At 37.4% G+C, this 20,789-nt stretch overlaps 1 protein-coding gene across 5 annotated transcripts in view; it reads left to right on the top strand.

The window, feature by feature from the left end:
- The first annotated feature begins 16,109 nt into the window (after positions 1-16,109).
- Positions 16,110-20,789, top strand: part of ZNF280C (zinc finger protein 280C) — a 58,153-nt gene continuing 53,473 nt past the window's right edge. For 3 of the 5 annotated variants that reach the window (XR_014019955.1, XM_081276794.1, XM_081276791.1), the window contains exon 1: positions 16,110-16,256. The gene's annotated coding sequence lies outside the window, so the exon portion shown is untranslated. Of the gene's footprint in view, positions 16,257-17,892; positions 17,963-18,323; positions 18,405-20,789 lie in introns of all 5 variants that reach the window. The other 2 variants (XM_081276793.1, XM_081276792.1) reach the window with 2 other exon arrangements.

Below are 20,789 nucleotides of genomic sequence, written 5' to 3'. Positions count from 1 at the left end.
CTAAAACAGTTGATCTCATAAAAACAGTGATTACCAGAAGCTGGAGTGGAGCAGAGAAGATTGAGAAAGGATGACAGAAGAATGAAGAAAGGTTGATCAATGGGTACTAAGTTATAGTTAAATAGGAACAAGAAATTCTGTGTGCTATTGCACAGTAGGATGAATATAAAGAGCAATAATGTACTGTATGTGTCATAAACCTAAAGGAAAGTTTTTTGAGAGTTTTCATCTAAAAATGATAAGTGTTTGAGGAAATAAATATGTTTAACCTGATTTACTATTTCACTCAGTATACATGTATGGAAACATAACATAGTTCTCCATTAATATGTACAACTTTTAATGTGTTGTTGTTGCTGTTCCAGTACTGAGGATTGAAACCAGGGCCTTTCACATGTTAGGCAAGCATGCTACCAATGAGCTACATCCTCAGCCCATTTAAAAATTTTTCATTTTGAGCCAAAGTGTTGCTACATTGCCCAGGCTGGACTCAAACTTGCCATCCACCTGCCTCAGCCTCCTTAGTAGCTGGAATTACAGGCACACACCACCATGCTAGGCTTATTTATTTAATTAATTACTGGGGATTTAATGTAGGGATGCTTTACCATTGAGCTACATTCTCAACCCTTTCTCTTATTTTAAATTTTGAGACAGGGTCTCTCTGAATATCTAAGGCTGGCCTCAAACTTTCAATCCCCCTGCCCCAATCTCCCAAATCACTGGGATTAAAGATATGTACCACTGGACCCAGCTTTTAAAAAAAAAAAGGATACATAAAAACATAAAAGTTGTAGCCAGGTACAGTGGTGAATGCCTGAAATACACATCACAACAATCACAATGAGATACTACTTCACACCTACTAAACTAGCTATAGTTTTTTTAAAAAGTACAATAGCTAGGTGCACACACCTGCAATCCTACCAATTTAAGAGGCTGAGTGATGCAGGAGGATTACAAGTTCAAGGCCAGCCTCAGCAACTTAGTGAGGCCCTAAGCAACTTATTGAGACCCTGTCTCAAAATAAAAAATAAATAGGGCTGGGGATGTAGCTCAGTGTTAAAATGCCCCTGGTTTCCATCCCCATTACAAAAACAAAATAAAATAAATGTTGGAAAAGATATTGAGACTGGGAAACTTCGTGCATTATGGTGGGATTGTAAAATGGTAGAGTTGCTTTGGAAACACTTTAAACTCAGCCATTCCACTCTAGATGTATACCTTAGAGAATGGAAAACATATGTCCATATAATAATTTATACCCAGGAGCATTATTTATGTTCACTTCAAAATGGAAAAAGAAATACCAATTGAATTAATCTGTTTCTCTGCAGCCCTGTTCTAAGAAAATTATATTTCCTCAACACATTCAGGGAAGATAATGTGGTCAATAATTAAAACAGCCCACATGTCAATCAGTTGACAAGTGGCTAACAAAAAGGAGATATACCAGGGCTGGGGTTGTGGTTCGAAAGAAGAGCGCTCACCTAGTATGCATGAGGCACTGGGTTCAATTCTCAGAACCACATAAAAATAAAATGAAGGTATTGTGTCCACCTACAACTAAAAAATTAAATGTTTAAAAAAAGTTATACTCATGCAATGAAATATTATAGTAATAAAAAGGTATGAAGTATCATTTTGTGCTACTACATGGATGAACCTTGAAAACATGATAGTTAAAAGAAGCCAGACACACAAGACTACATATTATATGCTCCCATTTGTATGAAATGTCCAAAATAGATATAACTTTATAGACACCAACTCTCATGGAAGTTGTTTATGACTAGGAAAGAAAAGGAGGTTAGCAAGTTACTATCTAATGGGCATGAGTTTTCTTTTCTGCATAGTGAAAATGTTCTGGCACTGGATTGGTAATAGTTGCACAATATTTTGAATACATTAAGAAGCAATTAATTGTATACTTTACAAGTGTTAATTGTATGGTACATGAATTTTGGATCTCAATTAAAAATATGTTTCCCATAAACAAAAAACACAGAATCCAATAAAAAATATATTTCATATTTAATCCTACCAACAGTAGGGAATTTTTTATACTTTCTTATACCTCTAATCTATGTATGCTCTTATGCCTATATAATGTATATTTCAACATAAAAAATAAGAACTTTTTCTAAGTAAAATTTTACAGCCTAATTATATTTTATGAAAAGTAATACCTTTTTAAAAATATTCTTTTTTTTTAGTTGTAGGTGATATAACCTTTATTTTATTTTTAAGTGGTGCTGAGGATTGATCTCTGTTCCTCCCACCTGCTAGGTGAGTGCTTTACCACAAACCCACAACCCCAGCCCAAATAATACCTTTTTAATGTGAATACAACAGTATAATTAGCTCTTATGTATTTACCATCTAGATGAACAAATATTCATCTCATGGCCAATTTTAGTTCATCCTAAATTTTTGATTAATTTAAATCAAACAAATTTGTAAAGATCCAGCATACATATCTAAAAAATAAGGATACTTCTAAAAATGTAATAATAATAACTTTATTATACCTGTAATTTTTATAATGAAATTTTAAACTTTTATTAATGCATTATAGTTATACATAATACTGGGGTTCACTTTGACATAATTATATAAGCATGGAATATAATTTACTCTAATTTAGTCCCCAGTACTTCCACATTCCCTCCCTCCCTCCCCCTGTTCCCTTTCCTCTATTCTGCTAGTTTTTCTTCTATTTATTTACAGTTTTTTTAATTTGTGCATTATAGGTATAATAAAGGTGAAATTCACTGTGATATGTTCATATATGTACACAGGATAGTTTGGTCAGTTTCATTCCACCATTCCTCCCTTTTCCTGTCCCTCCTCCCTTCCCCTAAATCCCCTTCCTCTACTCCACTGATCTCTCTTCTATTTTCATGGGGTCCTCCCCCCTTTTATTTCCTCATTTTGGTCTAGCTTCAGTGGTAAAGCGCTTGCTTAACATGCTCAAGGCTTTGGATTCAATCCCCACTACCACAAAACAAGTTATAATAAATTTTAATAGCAACAATAGTCAGTGTTCAAACCCTCCCCAATTGTGTCATGAATGTTTTTGTTACAGTTAGATTACTCAGACTGAGATCCAAATACATTTCATATACCACACTTGTTTGATAGGTCTTAACTGTCTTTTAATCTAGAGTGCCTCTTCCCTCTTTCAATTTATTGACAATACTGGGTTGTTTGTCCTATGCAGCTTTCCATAGTCTGTGTTTTTTTATTGTGTCACTTATTCTCCACATTTTTTGTAAGTCATTCTATGGTGGGATTTTAGTTTGATTTTTTTATAAGAACTCTTTATATGTGGTACAATACACAAGGCATCAGGGCAATGTTTTCATGAAGTTAACAACCTTGCGGATTCTGTCTGAGCTGCACTGTTTCATTAGGGATAATAAAATGATGACATTCTATCATTTGTTCCTCATTTATTAGCTGGAATGTTTCTGTAAAGAGAAATGTCCTTTTTTAAACTATGTGTTTACCCTGAGGTAAAACACATAAATGAAAAGTGGACTAAATACTTGCTATATTCTTTTATTTTTGTTTCCAAAACCATACTGATTCCCTAGTATTGATTTAGATTATCAATCTGAAGAATTTCTTGAATTCAATTTGATATATTTAAATCCATTTTCATTATTATTCCAACTGATGCTCTAATTGCCCCCTTTTGAAGCAGCAGGAGAATCTTTTTTTTTTTTAAAGAGAGGGGAGAGAGAAGAGAGGGGAGAGAGAGAGAGAGAGAGAGAGAGAGAGAGAGAGAGAGAGAGAGAATTTTAATATTTATTTTTTAGTTCTCGGCGGACACAATATCTTTGTTTTGCATGTGGTGCTGAGGATCGAACCCGGGCCGCATGAATGCCAGGCAAGTGCGCTACCGCTTGAGCCACATCCCCAGCCTGAGCAGGAGAATCTTCAAGTTGGCTCCTGAGTTTTTGACCTGACCCAATGACCTTTGATATTTAACTTCTGGTACAAGATGTTCCAGGATTATCTTGTAATTTCTTGCTGCAATCATATTTAATATTTAACAAAAATCTACTCAATTGGCTCCTTTATGGCTTGACCCAAAAAATAAACTAGGGTGGATCATTCGCCCATTAGTAGTACGTGCCTGTAAAGTGAGGCTTGTAAGCATTGAATTAAAAGGTGGCTGGACAGCTGGGTGCAGAGGCGCATGCCTGTAATCCCAGTTTCTCAGGAGACTGAGGCAGAAGGATTATGAGTTCAAAGCCACCTCAGCAAAAGCAAGGCACTAAGCCACTCAGTGAGACCCTGTCTCTAAATAAAATACAAAATAGGGCTGGGGATGTGGCTCAGTGCTCAAGTGCCCCTGAGTTCACTCCCCAGTACTCCCCCCACCATCAAAAAAAGGTGGCAGGACACATGAAAATAAAACCTCTGTGAAGAAAAGTGTGTTTACTTAGTCCCTGATTCTCATTAGTCCTTCATTATATTCTGCTTCTTGGAAACATAATCCCTCTGACAGTTCCTGGACATTTCATCATCAGTCAAGAACAAAAGACTTGGTGGGAGTATCATATAATAAATGTACAGTTTTATTGGTAAGCTTCTTTGGAGGTGGCTCACTTCTTGTTCATCCATGCAAGAAGTTTTTATTTAGAAAACGACTCCTATAAACAGAAAGCACTGAAAATTCACTGTGTGGTTGCTTGACGATAATTATACTGGCTAAAATGTTGAGGTGAATTAGGCAATCTTACACATAAAGGCAATTGGTATATATCTTTGGTTCCTAAAAGTTTTCTTTAATTTTTGAACATGATGCTTCTAATTATGATTGATATATCATTCAATCTGCCTCCTAGATAGAACTTTTTTATTATTAGTTGTTCAAAACATTACAAAGCTCTTGACATATCATATTTCATACATTTGATTCAAGTGGGTTATGAACTTGCATTTTTACCCCGTATACAGATTGCAGAATCACATCGGTTACACATCCACGTTTTTACATTTTGCCATACTAGTGTCTGATGTATTATGCTGTCTTTCCTATCCTCTACTATCCCCCTCCCCTCCCCTCCCCTCCCATCTTCTCTCTCTACCCCATCTACTGTAATTCATTTCTCTCCCTTGTTTTTTTCCCTTTCCCCTCACTTCCTCTTATATGTAATTTTGTATAACAATGAGGGTCTCCTTCCATTTCCATGCAATTTCCCTTCTCTCTCCCTTTCCCTCCCACCTCTCGTCCCTGTTTAATGTTAATCTTCTTCTCATGCTCTTCCTCCCTGCTCTGTTCTAAGTTGCTCTCCTTATATCAAAGAAGACATTTGGCATTTGTTTTTTAGGGATTGGCTAGCTTCACTTAGCATAATCTGCTCTAATGCCATCCATTTCCCTGCAAATGCCATGATTTTGTCATTTTTTAGTGCAGAGTAATACTCCATTGTGTATAAATGCCACATTTTTTAAATCCATTCATCTATTGAAGGGCATCTAGGTTGGTTCCACAGTCTAGCTATTGTGAATTGTGCTGCTATGAACATCGATGTAGCAGTATCCCTATAGTACGCTCTTTTTAGGTCTTTAGGGAATAGTCCGAGAAGGGCAATAGCTGGGTCAAATGGTGGTTCCATTCCCAGCTTTCCAAGGAATCTCCATACTGCTTTCCAAATTGGCCACACCAATTTGCAGTCCCACCAGCAGTGTACAAGTGTACCCTTTTCCCCACATCCTCGCCAACACTTGTTGTTGTTTGACTTCATAATGGCTGCCAATCTTACTGGAGTGAGATGGTATCTTAGGGTGGTTTTGATTTGCATTTCTCTGACTGCTAGAGATGGTGAGCATTGTTTCATGTACTTGTTGATTGATTGTATGTCCTCCTCTGAGAAGTGTCTGTTCAGGTCCTTGGCCCATTTGTTGATTGGGGTTATTTGTTTTCTTATTGTTTAATTTTTTGAGTTCTTTGTATACTCTGGATATTAGGGCTCTATCTGAAGTGTGAGGAGTAAAAATTTGTTCCTAGGATGTAGGCTCCCTATTTACCTCTCTTAATGTTTCTCTTTAGATAGAACTTTTGAAACCTATTTTTTCTAAGACTCCTAGAGAGAAGGGCAAAAACTCTTTATCTTTAGAAAAAAAAAAAAAATGAAGTTGTTTCCAGAGGGTGACCAGCATGTATTTTCATATATTACTTATCACACACTTTTATGATTATTTTTATTTGTTCTAATTAGTTATACATGACAGTATAATCTATTTGTATATGTTTAAGTAAACATGAAGCATATCTTATTCTAATTAGAATCCCCATCTTGTGGATATACACAATGATGAGATTGACTGTGGTGTATTCATATATGTACATAAGAAAGTTTTTTTCAGCTTTATTACACTGTCTTTCCTAATCTTATCCCCCCCACCTTCCCTTCATTTGCCTTTGTCTCATCTACTGACCTTCTATTCTTTCTTCCCCGCCTTATTGTAGGTTAGCATCCACTTATCAGAGAAAATATTTGAACTTTGGTTTGGGGGGATTGGCTTATTTCACTTAGCATGATAGTTTCCAGATTCATCCATTTATTGGCAAATGTCATAAAATCAGTCTTCTTTATGGCTGAGAAATAGTCCATTGCTCATACATACCACAATTTATTTATCTATTCATCTGTTGATGGGCATCTAGGTTGATTCCGGAGCTTATCTATAAGACTCAGTTCACAACAATAAACAATATGGAAAATAAATAAACAAAAAAGGAGACTCAGTTCATCCATAATTTGAAAAGATTGAAAGTAAGGTTCTGTGGGATACAAGTATTGTAGCTCAGCTGGAGAGCACTCTCCCAGCACACATAGGCCCTGGGTTCCATCTCCAGCAAAAAGAAAAAAAAATGTACTGTTGGTCAAAATTAAGTAAAAGTAATTGAAATTCATAAGTATACTTTTAAAACAAAACCTTATTCAACCTTATTCAATGGAACAATCAATAGAGGAAGCCATACATCCTTCAAATTATAGGGACCTCAGGTATGCTTATGCAGAACTCAGAGTGCATTTGAAATTGTAGTCTACATGTTCTGCTCTCATGCTGGTTATAATCTCCAGTACTCCAATAAAAAGTTGGTGTGCATGCATTCCTATAGGCTATCATATCCATTTCTCCTGGATTGGTTCATTTTGCTAATTGTGGGGCCAGGTCTATGTGGATGAGTTGGGTTGCCAAAAAAAAAAAATACAGCACATAATTATACTAAAAATGATTCACTGTTTATCTTGAAATTCAAATCTAAGTGGGAGTCTCATTTTTTTTTAATTTGCTAACTCTAGCAACTCTGTGGATGAGTGGAGAATAATTGTGACTATTCTTTGAAAATTAAAAGGGACTGCATATTATATAATGTATAGTAGCACTTCTTTTTTGGGGGGACGGTACCAGGAATTGAACTCAGGGGTACTCGACCACTGAGTCACATCCCCAGCCCTATTTTGTATTTTATTTAGAGACAGGGTCTCACTGAGTTGCTTAATACCTCGCTTTTGCTGAGGCTGTCTTTGAACTCATTATCCCCCTGCCTCAGCCTCCTGAGCTGCTGGGATTACAAGCGTGTGCCACCGTGCCCAGCGTAAAGCAGTACTTCTAAACTTTAATGGACACACAAATTGTCTGAAGTGTTTTTTTTTTTAATAATAATCTAATTCTGATCTGGAGACATAGAGCAGGACTAGAGGTTCTGCAGATACTGGTGTGTGGATTTCAGTTTGAGCAAGGCTAGAATAAAAAGCATGGTGGGGAGGGGGGAGCAGTGTGAGCACGCATGTGCATATATTCCACCAACCCCTGCACTCACTTTCTGCACTAAGGAAATTCATCAACATATGAGTCTTGGAAGAAAGTGAACATGGTTTCGAATATGGAAGCTAATAGAGGTGTCAAATTCTCACTTCACCTTTCTTGAAGTGTAGATTTAGTTGTATGAACTAAACACCACCAATCACAATTCCCACATAGGAATTTTCATCAGGAATTAGCAACCCAGAAAAGCAAAGATAGCAGTGAATTATCTCTATTTCAATAGCAACAGCTGTGGGCCAATTGAATGCCCAGGGCAGTGGTGGTGCTGGAGAAAGCGGGAGAGTTCAGCATATACTCAGCACTATCTGTTAAAGCAGTCTTCTCACTGGGCTGAATCTGCATCATGCTTTAGGGTGTGGACCATTTTGAGAGAGGAATAACTTCTACTGTGGAAGATCTATTTCCAGGTATACACCTCTATGTCTCTTTTATCACTACCTTGGTTGATGACTGATCTTCACATAGCAACACTAGATTCATATGCTAACTCTGTCATAAATATTTGTGTGACTTTCAGCAAATTCCTTAGACTCCATTTCCTTGGTTGTTAAAGGAGGATACTCTCCATAATACTGTTGTTGCATATATTCACATTGTACCATATCATTTGTTTTTTCAACTTTTATTGATGTGCAAACTGCCCTTTTCAAGTTATAATTCAGTGACTTCTAGTAAATTTATCAAGTTACACAACCATCACTGTAATCCAGTTTTAGAATGTTTCCATCACTTCATCCAAATCCTTCAGGCACATTTATAATTAATAATTTTTTTGAGAATTTTTTTAATATTTATTTTTTAGTTTTCGGCAGACACAACATCTTTATTTGTATGCGGTGCTGAGGATCGAACCCAGCGACACGCATGCCAGGCGAGCGCGCTACTGCTTGAGCCACATCCCCAGCCCCTACAATTAATAATTAATCCCCATATCCACCCCAGCCCCAGGTGACCACTAATCTAATTTCTGTGTCCATAGATTTTCTTTTTCTAGCCATTTCAAATAAATTGGCTCATACAATCACAATTATTATTACACATTTTTTTCTGCTAAATAGTGAGTTTCCAAAAGGCCTATGTCTATGAGCAGAAATCAATGCAATTGAAAAGAAAAACAATAATAAAACCAATAAAAAAAAAACTCGGGCTGAATGTAGTTCAGTGGCAAAGCATCTGCCTTGAATTTGAAAAGCCCTGGGTTTGACCCCCAGTTCCAAAAAGGCACATACACACACCCCCCACACACATACACAAAGAGATGGATCTTTTTAAATATCAATACAATTGGCAAACCTCCAGCAAGTCTGACCAAAAAAAAAAAAAAAAAGACACAGATTACAGATATCAAGCATGAAATGACAGGGCACAGTAGCGCATGCTTGTAATCCCAGTGGCTCTCAGCAAAAGCAAGGCGCTATGCAACTCATTGAGACCCTGTCTCTAAATAAATTACAAAATAGGGCTGGGAATGTGGCTCAGTGGTCAAGTGCCCCTGAGTTCAATCCCCAGTTCCCCCCCTCCAAAAAAAAAAAGAATGAATCAGTTCAGGCATAATGGTGCATGCCTGTAATTCCAGCGGTTTGAGAGGCTGAGGCAGGAGGATTGAGAGTTCAAAGTCAGCCTCAGCAACTCAGTGAGGCCCTAAGCAATTTAGAGATACCCTATCTCTAAATAAATATTTAAAAATGGCTGGGGATGTTGCTCAGTAATTAAGCACCTCTGAGATCAATCCATAGTTTAAAAAAAAAAAAGAATGCAGTAGGGAGTATCACTACCAATCCTGCAGCCATCAAAAGGATAGCAAGGGAATAATACAAAGGATTCTACATGAATATGTTTTAGACCTTATATGAAGCAGAACAACTGCTTGAAAATCACAAAATAATAACATGGATTGAAGACAAAATAGATCATCTGAGTATTCATATAATTATTAAAGAATGTGAATTCATAATTTTTAATTGTTCTTTTTAGGTATTCATGACAGTAGAGTGTATTTTGGTATATTATACATACTTGGAGTATAACTTATTCTAATTAGGATCCCACTCTTGTGGTTGTACATGATGTGGTTTCACTTATCGTGTATTCATATATGACATAGGAAAGTATGTCCTATTAATTCTACTGTGAATTCGTGCTTTAAAACCTTCTCAAAAGCAATCTCCAGGTTCATATGATTTTAGATTAATAATTTAATAACATTTTCAGAGAAATCACAGTAATTCTCAAAATCTCCTCCAGAAAGCAGAATGGGAGATAACATTTCCCAACTAGTTTATGAGCTCAGTGTCACCCTGATACCAAAGCCGGACAGATGGTGCAAAATAAATAAATAAATAAAATTATAGACGGATATCTCCCCTGAACTTCAATGCAAAATCCTCAGCAAAATCCTACCAAACTTAATCCAACAATGTGTAAAAAGAATTATACACCACGAGCTAGTGGGATTTATCCCATGCATGAAAGGCTTAGTCAACATTTAAAAATTATTATACATAACCAATCATATTAATAGCCTAAAAAGGGAAAATCCAAGATTCTAGCAATTGAAGCTGAAAAAATCATTTGGCAAAATCCAATTCCCCATTCATGAGAATCACTCTGAGTAATCTGGGAATAGAGGAGAACTTCCTCAAGTTGATAAAGAACAGCTACAAAAGCCTTCAGCTAACACCATGCTTAAGGATAAAAAAAAAAAAATCCTACTTAGCCATAGAAGGCTGTTTTCTCAGAGGTGCAAAATCCACTCCAGAGAGGAGCAGAGTCTAGCCCACTCACATTCCTCTGTCCTAGCTTCTGGTCGGTGCCCGAAACCCTGTAGGAGTGACTATTTGTCCTTCCAAGTGGTCCCCCACAGTAAGAAGTTGTGGCCCCAGCTTCTTTGTCTGCAAGAATGTATAGCAGCACATTAGGTTAGTGCTAATCCACAATCACCTCACTCAAAGCCTCAATCTTCACACATGCTCCCTTTCTACCCTGCACACTTTTCTTCCAAGACTTTTCTGCCTTGCACCTCCTCCAAGACCAGATCCCTTGATTTCTCTCTCTAAAGTGAAAATAAATGAGAAAATAAGTCAAATTGTTGGTTAGGTAAACAGTACTTAGCATTTCTGTTAAGGTTTAGAACTAAATCTTCCACCAGCATCCAGGCTTTTTTCACAGACTGCTTGCAGAGTGAAGCCCTTGAGACTCTTCTGTGAGGAGGAAGCAAAGGTATCCCTTCTGATTTCTTAGACACTATGGAGAATTCTTCCAACACTCTTGAGTGTCCTATGGAAAGAATGCTAAATTGGTCAATTTCTCAGCTAATTTATGGCTGTGTTCCAATCAGAGCACTTGTTACATGTTTCTTTTCACATCTGGAGAAAACAAAAAGCACACAACTAAAACACCACCACATTCTCCTGAACACGTTTTCAGACTTATGAGGCCACAGTTGATATATCTGTGAAGGTAAATTCAACAGAAGTGAAATGAGGACATTTAAATGAAATATGACTCAATCTAGGCTGAGTCAGGAGGCCACATGGAACACATCTCTATCATGGTGTATTTGTGTTTCTGAACCTGTTTCTACCACTTGAATATATGAAAATTGGAGGCATTTATCTCAGTATTCCCAACACATGACATAGTGCTCAATAGCATTTGCTACATGAGTGAATACATAAAAGAATAAATTAATATTCACTTATTTCCCTTAAAACTAATATACAACTCCTCTAATCAGATGGATCACTTATTGTCTTACAGAACCATACTTTTCATTTATGTCTCATTACCTTCCTTCATGTCCCTACTGTTATCTGAAATGCCTCTTCTTTGCTTTATCAAGTTGTATTCATCCTTCAAGAACCTGCTTAGTCAAAACTCAGCTTAACACAGGACTTGCATGTCTACTTCCCTTTGCTCTAACTTCCCATTTCTCTAAATTCTCTCTACACTTGACAGTGTAAATCACATAAAGTTAATACTTGATTATCCGTGTTCTTGCATTGCTCACTAATCATTTCTGGGGTGTCAATCCTAGATTGCACAGGTTCACCAATTGTGATAAGTGTAACACTCTGGCAAGGGCTATCGATAATGGGGAAGGCAATGCATGTGGGAGATAAAGAGTATACAGGAATTGCTGCACACTTTGCTCAATATGCTGTAAACTTAATGCTCCTCTTTACAAAAGGTCTAATTTGAAAATTAGCAAAAGGATTTGGATAGATATCCAAAGAATATGTAACAAATGGCCAATAAATACATGAAAAGATGTTCAACAATATCAGTCTATCAGTCATCAGAGGAACGCAAATCAAAACCATAAGGAAATTCCCCTTTACACCCACTAGGATGGCTATAACCAAAAAAGCAAAAACAAAAATGAAAAAGACCAAGTGTTGAGGCTAGGGCTGTGACTCAGTGGCAGAGTTCAGTCCTCAGCACCACATAAATAAATAAAGGTATTTTAAAACAGCTCTACCTTTTTAAAAAAGGGAAAGTTTTGGTGAGGTTGTGGAGAAATTACAAACTTAATAAATCCTAATGGAAGTTAAAAATGGCACAGACATTGTGGAAAAGCTTGGCAGTCCATTAAATAGTTAATCATAATTATTAATATTACATATTCTAATATTTACACTTCTAGTTATATAACAGAATAATTTAAGCATATCTGCATACAAAAATGTACACACAAATATCCATAATATCCAAAAGATGGAAACAACACAAATGTCCATTAATTGACAAATGGGTAAACAAAATGTGCTAAATCCACACAATGGAATATTATACAGTCACAAAAAGGAAAGAAGTATATGTTGAAACATGGAAGAATCCTGGAAGCATGCCAAGGGAATGAAGCCAGTCACAAAAGATGGCATATTATATACTTCCGTTTATATGAAATATCCCAAACAGGGAAATCTACACAAAGAGCAGACTAGTGGCTATATGTGTCTGGAAGATAACTGGGGAATGAGGGTGTGTAAGTAGAGTATGATAGCTAATGTATAGGGGTTTCTCTTGGGGTGATGAAGGTGTTCTAAAATAGACTGTGATGATAGTCACCATACTGATGAATATACTAAAAGCCATTACATTATACACTTTAAATGTGTGAATTATAGTACATGAACTATACCTCAATAAAACTGCTTTTTGAAATGTTATATACCAATGTTCATAGTGACTTTTTTTAAATCATAGTTGAAAAGTGTAAGCAACCCAATGTCCATCAACTAAAGTATGGATAAACAAAAACTGATATATTTCTGCAATGAAATATTATGCAGCCATATAAAGAAAGGAGGCACTGGTAAATGCTACAACATGGGAGAATCTACCTTAGAACCATGCTAAGTAAGCTGGGTGTGGTGGTGTGCACCTATAATCCCAGCGGCACAGGAGGCTGAGGCAGCAAGATCATTAATTCAAAGCCAACCTCAGCAAAAGCAAGATGCTAAGCAATTCAGTGAGACCCTGTCTCTAAATAAAATACAAAATAGGGCTGGGGATGTGGCTCAGTGGTCGAGTGTCCCTGCCTTCATTTCCTGGTACCAAAAAACAAAACAAAACAAAACAAAAACAAGCTGAGTGAAATAAACCAGACACTAAAACTACATATTGTGTGATTGATTCCATTTATGTGATATCCAGAATAAGCAAATCCATAGATATACAAAGTTAATTAATCACTGCTAGGGAATAGAGGAAGGAAGGAATTGAGAGTGGCTACTAATAGGGTGTGGTTTTCTTTGGAGGGGATAATGAAAATTTTCTGGAATTAGATAGTAATGATGAATATGCAGTATTTTGAATATATGCTAGAAATGAATTTTTATGTGAATTTATGATTATTTTAAAAATTATCACCACAACAGGCTATTTAGAAGCAAATCTTTATTTAATGGTAATTGTGAAAAAAAGAGAATACATGGCCAGTTAGTCAAGAGAACCAAAGATCAGTTTTCTACAAGCACAGAAAGGAGTTTTAAGGATAGACAAGTTGAAATCACCCAGTTTCCCCATGTGTCAATTCCATTTTCATCAGATATCCTTTCCATTATGATTTGGCTTCTCATGTAGACTTCCTTTTATTTTTCTCCTTTGTTGACAGAAAGTTTGCTAACCAGAGTTTTCTGGTTTTCTTGGCAGTTACATTAAATTGGAATTTTGGTGTATAAATGTTTTCTAGTTATTCTGTTACGGGGCCCTCCCGCTTCCTAATTTTAATCAGATGTGGAGGCTCCTGACACTATTATTCACCAAGGATTCTGAGAGAAATTTTATTACCCAGGGAACTCCAGGTAGTGAGATGGACATGCAAACAGGTCTGGGCTGACTTGAGAGAGGCAGAAGTAGTCAGTTGGGCCTTTATAGTGTCTAGGGGGTGGGGATGGAGATTAATATGTTTAAAATTTCTGCCTATTATAAAGGAAATGGCTGGCAGATTGGAAACTTGCCAGTTTAAATTTCCCACCTGCCTAAAATATGGGTGGGTGAGTTGGAGACTTGAAGCTTTACATTTTCCACCTGCACAGAAGAAAATGTCAGGCATGTTGGACATCTGCCAGTTGTTGTTTGTTTTTTGTTTTTGGTGCCAGGAATTGAACCCACTTAACTATCAAGCCACATCCCCAGCCCTTTTGATTGATTGACTGATTTTTTTTTATCTTGATACAAGTTCTTGCTAAGTTGTTTAGGCCTCACAAAGTTGCTGAGGCTGGCTTTGAACTTGAAATCATGCTGCCTCTGCTGGGAAGACATCTGCCAGTTTTAAACTTTCTGCTGGAGGTGCCAAAGGAGAACGCTCATGAGCTTTCTTATTAGCCTGCCTGGTTTTGAACCTTTTTCATGTTTGTAATTCTGGTTATTCTCTGTCATTTCCTGCAAAGCTTATTTTTAGGGCCAAAAGCAAATGGCTGTATAGATGAGAAAAATAAAAAAAAAAAAGCACAAATAGGAAACATTAGGATTCAGTGAATTTCTGGACTTTTGTATGTGTTAAAGAATAAGCCGGGGCTGGGATTGTGGCTCAGCAGTAGAGTGCTCGCCTAGCACGGGTGGGACCTGGGTTCCATCCTCAGCACCACATAAAAAATAAAGGCATTGTGTTGTGTCCATCTACACCTAAAAATATAAATATTAAAAAAGAATAAGCCACAGTTATATCTGAGTAACTCTTGAAAAGTGAAGCACTAGTGCCACAGGCCTCATGAGGAAAATTGGGAGGGGAAATATTCTTTACAGCTCAAAACCTGATGCTTTGAAAATGTGCCAGGGCATGGTGGCACACTACTGTAATCCCAGCAACTTGGGAGTCTGAAGCAGGAGGAGCACAAACTCAAGGCTAGTCTCAGCAACTTAGCTAGACCATGTCTCAAACTAAAAAATAAAAAAATAAATAAAAAGGGCTAGGGATGCATTTCAGTGATAAAGTGCTCCTGTGTTCAATCCCTGCTGCCCAAAACAACCAACCAAAAAGATGAAAAAACAAACAAAAAAGGGGGTGGGGGAGGGACAAAAACAACAAGCAAAAAAGAAAAAAAAAGAGAGGAGGGAAAATGTGCAAGCAGTATTTTAGCAAGTGTTTATCTGGTAAATATATTTTTTTCTTAACCTTCTTGTAATCATTATAGGCACCTTTATGACAGAATTAAGAATAACAGGGGCTGGGGATGTGGCTCAGTGGTAGAGAACTTGTCTCTAATGAGTAAGGCACTGGGTTCAATTCTCAGCACCACATGTAAATAAAAAAATAAAGGTCCATCAACAACTAAAATGAATAAAATAGATAAAAATTTTTAAAAATAACAGAGTCAAGCAAAAACATTTAAAACAAACTTGGTGAAATTTACCAATTAAATGACTTACATTTCTTTGGTAAAAGATGAGGGATGCGTCAAGTACAGATTTTAAAACTGGTTTCCTCTAGCAGTCACAACACAAGGAGGAATCAGAATTTGCATTTCCCTGTGATCAGAGACAATATGCAGCCCTAATTTTAGACTGCAATCCGAGGTTGAAGGGCAGGGCAGGTTCATTGGGGAGATTGACATCCCTGTTAGTTCCTCCCGTTGCCCAAGGTCCACAGCCTACAGCTCTTGGCTCCTGCACAGTTGTCTTCGAGGGTGTGTAAAGCGGTGCACATGTTTGCACCCGCCATCCAGGGACCGTTAGAAGAGGTACCCGGATGTGCAGAGGCGGAGCGGGTTCTACCCATGAGGCAGCGCGCTTCGTTATATGCTCTGCACTCGCTGGGGCGCTCATTGCGCGCTGAAAATCTCAGGGGCATCCGTTGTTGCTGTGGCGGTCGCCTGGTATTTTCGCGCTCCTCCCTTTCCTCCTCCTCTTTCTCCTCCTCCTCTGAGCCCCAGTCAGGCCGATCTGCACTGCTCTAGGTAAGCGGCCCCCGCCCCCGCCTGTGCCCTGAGGCAGCGGCTCTCTGGTGTGTCTTTGAGGGCAGCCGTGGCTGCCCAGCTCTGAGGGCAGCGGGCTGAGGGTCGTGGTGCGGTGCGGGTATCCGGTATTGATTAGGTGGCGGGGGAGGGGATTAGCTTGGCGGCGCGACGGCGGGTGGGCCACCATTTTGCGTCGGCCTTAGAGGGGGAGGGATCTTGGAAAGATAGCTGCTCCGCGGCGAGGTTTGGCCGCCCAAGGCGGGTCGCGGTCTCGCGGGCAGCTGTCTACTGGAACAGGGCCGCGCGGGCCACAGTCGCCACCCCCTCACCACCAGAGGCCTGTGAGTTTCTCCATCCCCAGCTTGCTTTTGGCTTTTCTTACTGGAGACAACTCCCTTTGGTCTTTTGTACGATTGATGCCAAGGTTTGGCGGAGACCCGCCCACCCCCCAGTCTGTTCAATGGTGGGAAATACTAGGGGGCATCTGAACTTTCAGGCATCAGGGCTCCTTCGTACTGCCTAGGATCTCCCTCCTCTCGACCCAGGTTACCAGTAATTCCAGGCTCACACCCTTGTTCTTGCCGGAGGGACTGCCTTTCCTCTGTCATAGAAATCGTGCTCCATCCCGTTATTGTCTAGAGGATACGAGCCCGGAGGAGAAACGTGGAGTTACACGGTTTTCTAACAGCGAGCTGTGCAGGTTTTTCATAATGAGATGGAAAAAATTATCTCATTCCGAGGTTTTCTTCACAAACCTATAAAGAGGAGGGAGTTCCTATTAACTTAACTAAACTTTTTATGCTTTTTTAAGGAGAAATTTGAGGACATTGTCAAGTGAAGCAGTTTCTACAAGCATGGGAGACCTTCATCCATGGAATTTTCTTTGTTTGAAAATATTTGTTTTGTACATAGATTTTAATCTGTGAAAATAAATTCTTGGCTTTATTGTTTCAGGGTTTGGACTAGGAGTTTTTAAATCTTTTAGTGTCATTAAACATAAATTTAAAGCCTGGAAATGGGATTTTAAATTACAAAAATATCCTCTTAGCATTTGTGAGGTGTCCTGCTTTGGGGCTGCAGTGCAAATTGTGACTCAAGCAGAAACTACACTGAGCCTATGAAGGCAGGGTTTGCTTTATTTTTTATTTTTTATTTTTTTTATGTTTTGTGGTGCTGGGGATTGAACCCAGGGCCTTATGCTTGCAAGGCAGACCTACCAAGCTGTATCCCCAGCCTGGCAAGGTTTGCTTATCAGTACAAATTCTATTATAATTATATCATATTTGTATATTTCATTGAAGCCCTTTTTGAGGTGGAGTGTTGATGGAACTGTTGTTTTTTAGTTGGTTGGTTCTGGGTGTTTTGTTTTTGTTTTTGTGATACTGGGGGTTCAGCCCAAGGACACTACCACTGAGCTTCATCCCTGGCCCCCCCTTTTTTTTTGAGACAGGGTCTTTCTAAGTTGCCCAGGCTGTTCTTGAAATTGAGATCCTTCTGCCTTAGCCTTCTGAGTCACTAGGATTACAGGTGTGTGGTCACCACACCTGGCAATAGAACTATTTAAAAAAATTTTTTTTAGTTATACATGGATATAGTATCTTTATTTTGTTTATTTATTTTTTTATGTGGTGCTGAGGATCAAACCAGTGCCTCCAGCGGGCTCTGCCACTGAGCCACACCCCAGCCCCAATAGAACTATTTTGAAGGTGAGAAAATAGCCTCAAGGAGAGGAATTGAGGAGGGTTATGTGGTTTGGAAGCAGAACTAATTCATGAGCGGTGGTCTCTGACCCTCATCCAATGCTCAGTTCACTAAATTATGCCCTGCTCTATGGGAGTGGGAGGCAGGGTGGAGAGTAAGCGAGAAGGTTCCCCTTAAAAATTCTACAAAATATTATTCAATTTCAATTCCCTTCTCCTTTATATTTATATTTCTAAGATGCCATGTTTTCAGCCTTTTAGTATTTCAATATTATTTCCAAACATGTTGAAAAATAACCTATTGAAAAAGTTCTGATATTGAAGAATTCCAAATCTCAGCTTTTTCTGTTTAATTTATTTCTTCCAGTTAAATTTTCTAGTCCAGTCTTGATTTTTCAGTCCAGCGTTTTACTCTGCACCATTGTCTTTTTTAGAAGGAAAGAGAAAGGTAAGACCAAGGGCTTTATAATTTCATACCCTCCTTCCCTCCCACTTGTTTTGTTTTCTTTTTTTCAGGAGGACATTTAGAACCATTCCAAGATTTTGTGTGTGTGTGTGTGTGGTGCTGAGAAACCAGAGCCTGTGCATGCTAGGCAAGCACTATACCACTGAGCTACGACCCCAGCCCACCAAGAATTTTTTGTTGCTGTTATACTAATTGGGAAGAGGAAATCCTAAATCGAATAACATTTTTTGTAAATAGAAAGTATTCTATAGCTTTAAAAAGTGATAGATAGGATATTGAAAATTTATATTGAAAATATTTCATTACTCAAAAGTAACTTTTCAAAGACCAGAAATATTTATTGTTTATATTCACTAATTAGACATATAGCCCTGAATACTTTTTCTGTCTTCCTACTTTGGAGAAAAACTTAATATTTGGTTTTTAGTCAGGTTGTTTTAAGTAATGATTCATAAAGACTTGATTTTCTCAGTAATTTGAATAAAATGTGTCCAGACTTTTAAAAATTCATTCTCTGCAAAGTTGTTTTCTTTTAAAGAGTGTTTCACCTTCAGTATATCCATACAAATAGTCATCACTATGTACCAACTGGGTCCAATGGACCATTATAATTTTATTTTTTATGTTTTTAGGTCATTTACTAATAATTTACATTTAAAAATGAAGGAATAATGAAAACAAACTTTTTAGATACTTAATAAGAATTTAGAGCCTGGTGCAGTGGTGGTGCATGCCTCGAATACCATCTGCTCAGGAGGCTGAGGCAGGAGGATTGCAAGTTGAAAGCCAGCCTCAGCAACTTAGTGAGGCCCTAAGTAACTCAATGAGACCCTAATATTTTGTTTCTAAAATAAAATATTAAAAAGGGCTGGGGATGTGACTCAATGGTTAAATGCCCCTGGGTTCAATCCCCAGTACCAAAGAAAAAAGAATTTAGAAATACTTCTAGTTTTCTTTTAAGACAAGTGTTAAAGACATTGGCAAAAATGTAAATGCCATTTTTCTAACTATATTTTTTGTTTTAAAAATATTTTCATTAGGGGCTGGGTTGTGGCTCAGCAGTAGAGCACTAGCCTCACACATGTGAGACACTGGGTTTGATCCTCAACATCACATAAAATAAATAAACAAAGGTATTTGTCCATCTACAACTAAAATTTAAAAAGAAATATTTCAATAAAAGTATTTATATAAACTTACAGTAGACTTTTTATTAAATATCAGATATAATCTACATAAACATAATTATCTGTGACGGTATTTTCTTTCTTTTTTCTTTTGATAACTGGGAATTGAACCCAGAGAGCTTTTTTTAATTCTTTTTATTTTTTATTTTGAAACAAGGTCTTGCTAAATTGCTGAGGATCTTGTTAAGTTGCTTAGGCTGTCCTCGAACTTGTGATTCTCCTGCCTCAGCCTTGAAAGAAGTGCTGGGATTATAAGCATGTACCACGTTGCCCAGCTGAATTTTAATATTTAGTGCTTATACTCCACTTGTGCTATAACTTCAGGTAAAGAATTATGAAGCAAAATAATTCAAAGTACTTTGCAAGACTTATCTCGTATGCTTTAAATTATTCATAGTTGTACTGCAAGGAAGGTACTCCTGTTTTTATTTTACAGATAGAGAAACTAGGTCTCAAAAAGTTAATTAAGCTTCCTAGATTTGGCAGCCATAAAGTGGTAGACCCAAAATTCCCATTGAGGTTTTTAAGCCCTGTGCTCAGTGCACTTAATTTACACTTTCCCTGTAATTTTTACTCCTATAAAATGTGAATTAATAATACATGCTTCATGTATTATTTTAGGAATTAGTGATTATAGAGTATGTTATTAAATTATGTAAAATATTTATTATATAGATTGCTTTTGAGAGGCCAATAATAGTGCATCAGTCTTTTCCCCAGGTTATGTCTTTTACATGTAAATTGCTCCAAAATTACATTCCTGTAACTAGACCTTAGCCAGAATATAATATAAACATTATTTTGCAGAAAGTGAATTTTCTTATAGTGCTCTATCCCAAAAACTAATATAAAAGAAAATGTTTTAAAATATAGGCCAACTTCACAAAATATTATGCTAGTGAATTTTAAATTCTAATTTAAACTAGCTATTTTCTTAAATAGACAAAGTATGAAAAATCAAGACAAAATTGAAAGCACAAATAAATTAGGAAAAAACCAGCAAAATTTTTAAAGAAATACCTTCTCAAAATGTATCTGGAATATTTTGCTCAATATAAAAACTTCTTGAGAATATTTCATTCTTGAATTGTATGTGATTTGTTCCCAAAACCTGGTTTGGAAGTTTGAATTGTTTAGATGCCAGTGAAATTCTCCAAGGAACCAAGGACTAAACCAATAT

Source organism: Spermophilus citellus (genome assembly GCF_964194105.1).
Source record: "Spermophilus citellus genome assembly, chromosome: X".
Classification (NCBI taxonomy): domain Eukaryota; kingdom Metazoa; phylum Chordata; class Mammalia; order Rodentia; family Sciuridae; genus Spermophilus; species Spermophilus citellus.
The sequence above is the reverse complement of the archived record's forward strand: the minus strand, read 5'-3'. Positions and strand labels throughout refer to the sequence as shown.